This window comes from Leptonychotes weddellii, chromosome 4, assembly GCF_054177405.1.
Source record: "Leptonychotes weddellii isolate Sample4059 chromosome 4, ASM5417740v2, whole genome shotgun sequence".
Classification (NCBI taxonomy): domain Eukaryota; kingdom Metazoa; phylum Chordata; class Mammalia; order Carnivora; family Phocidae; genus Leptonychotes; species Leptonychotes weddellii.
The window spans coordinates 85355666-85358338 of NC_138372.1; the positions used below are offsets into that span (position 1 = coordinate 85355666).

The 2673-nt window shown below is 41.5% G+C and overlaps 1 pseudogene; it reads right to left on the bottom strand.

Moving 5' to 3' along the window:
* Nucleotides 1–1068: 1068 nt before the first annotated feature.
* On the bottom strand, nt 1069–2098 carry LOC102739876 (MICOS complex subunit MIC26-like; annotated as a pseudogene).
* Between the last annotated feature and the right edge of the window lie 575 nt (nt 2099–2673).

Consider the following 2673-nt stretch of genomic DNA (forward strand, 5'->3'; position numbering starts at 1 on the left):
TGGCCCAGGGGATCAGACTGCACTGTCCTCTTCTGGGCCTCTACTCTTGTTCTCCACAGGAATACCGCTATGCCTGCCAGGCTCCACCCCAGTAATGGTGCAGACTTCTATAACTTCAGACTTTGAGCTCCACTGCATATAAAAATTTGCGATAATCAGCCCCTCTTGTTTTCCTGGTCAATGATTTTGGGGAAATGTTTTTCTTGTGCAATACCCTGCATGCTCTTCTCTCTCCCCTTCTCTCCTCTATGATCAAGGCTCCCTCCCCTCCACACAGCACTGCAATTCTTTTCTCCCCCAACATCACATCTCTGCACCTCTTACTTTCCATGATGTGGCCTCTTTTCTTCCTCTATTTGTGCAGTTTGTTCTCTCAGTCCTCAGATTGATTTCTTGGGTGTTCAGAATGATTTGATATTTATCTAGCTGTATTCACAGGATGAGGCAAGCATAGGGTTCCCCTACTAATCCACCATCTTTTTTTTTTAAAAGATTTTTTATTTATTTGACAGAGAGAGACACAGCGAGAGAGGGAACACAAGCAGGGGGAGTGAGAGAGGGAGAAGCAGGCTTCCCGCAGAGCAGGAGCCAGATGCAGGGCTCGATCCCAGGACCCTGGGATCATGACCTGAGCTGAAGGCAGACGCTTAACAACTGAGCCACCCAGGCGCCCCTAATCCACCATCTTAACTCTACTCATCTTTATTATTAATTTTTAAGTGCAGACAAGTTAAACTGTAACATATATTTTCTACTTAAATGAGAATTTAATAATAATATTATCTGAGATATGATAACAAAGCTCTCATATATTATTAGTGAAAATCTAATGTAGACAACCTTGTGTAGGTCAAAATTTATCAACATGTATCAGAAGTCTTAGACCACTTGAAGTATGACATCACCCAGATAACAAAGAAGCCTAGTATAGTTTTTCCTGAAGAAGAAAGTCAATTTACTACATTCAATACTGACTTCTTTGCCATTTTTCTGTAGAAATACTGATTTACTACATGGAGTTACCATGTTTACCCATAACTGATTAAAATGGGCAGAGCATGGAGCATGCTACTTATTTCCAGGTGAATTTTGCACATTTCCTCACTTTTGAAAGTTCTCCTTCCATAAATTTTCTATGACTATGTATACTCATAAACCCCAGTCATATAATTTCTCCCCACTGACTGGACAAATACTACGGCTTGTTATGGTTAATAAAGAGGCAGATAATCTCATGAACCCAGGTGTATACACAACCTTCTTTATTTTTGAATGTCTAGTCAAAAGAAGTCCAACAATGCCAACAAAACTAATGACACTAAGTCTTGGAAAAAATCCAGGAGGTGTATTTTAGAAATATCACACCAATCTAACCCCCAGTGAACTAAGCTCTGCATCTTGTGCTTAGTTTGTAAGTACATTTCCTGACACCAATTTGTATATGGCTTGCAGTAATGTTGGAGATGTGAGATGCTTTCTTCAAATTGGGTCCTTGGCTCCTCTCCATGTTTAGATTGACCTTCAGGAATGGAGTAGAGTGGGGTGCCTGGGTGGCTCAGGGTGCCTGGGTGGCTCAGGGCACCTGGGTGGCTCAGTCAGTTAAGTGTTTGCCTTTGCCTCAGGTCATGATCCCAGGGTCCTGGGATTGAGTACTGCATCAGGCTCCTTACTCAGTGGAAAGCCTGCTTCTCCCTCTCCCTCTGCCTCTTCCCTCTGCTCACTCTCTCTCAAAAATAAATAAAAAATCTTTTATTTTTTAAAAGATTTTATTTATTTGATAGAGACACAGTGAGAGAGGGAACACAAGCAGGGAGAGTGGGAGAGGGAGAAGCAGGCTTCCCGCTGAGCAGGGAGCCCAATGCGGGGCTCGATCCCAGGACCCTGGGATCATGACCTGAGCTGAAGGCAGACACTTAACGACTGAGCCTCCCGGGCGCCCCAATAAAATATCTTTTTAAAAAAGGAATTGAATAGAGTGAAAGCCCATTAACTTTCACGACAGTTTTGTGAGGTGAGTCTGTCTCAGGTAATGCATAGACTTTGAAGGTGTGCAGACTCAGGCTGATTGCCCCACAGACCTCTGAATTACCTTGAACATATTGCTGGCAGAGGTGGCTCCAACCCATACCATCAATAATTCCTTTAAATGTAAATAGACTAAACTCTCCAATTAAAAGACGTAGAGTGGCTGGATGGATAAAATCCATATATATACTGCCTATAAGAGGCTCACTCCAGAAGTGAGGACACACACAGACTGAAAGTGATGGGATGGAGATAGGTATTCCATGCAAATGAAAATAAAACAAAAGCCGGTGTAGCTATAGTCATATCAGTGACATAAAGCAGACAGAGAAAGACAAATGCCACATGATTTCACTTATATGTGAAATTTAAAAACTAAAACAAACGAACAAAACAAACCACAGAATTATAGATAAAGAGAACAGATTGATGGTTGCTAGAGGGGCGGGGCTTGGGGAGCGGCAAATGGGTAGATAGGTTAGTAAGTTCAAACTTCCAGCTACAAAATAAGTAAGTAATGAGGATGTAGTGTACAGCATGGGAAATATAGTCAATAATATTGTATTAACTTTGTAAATTGAAAGATGGTAACTAGACTTATTGTGGTGACCATTTTGCAATGTATACAAATATCAAATCACTCTGTTG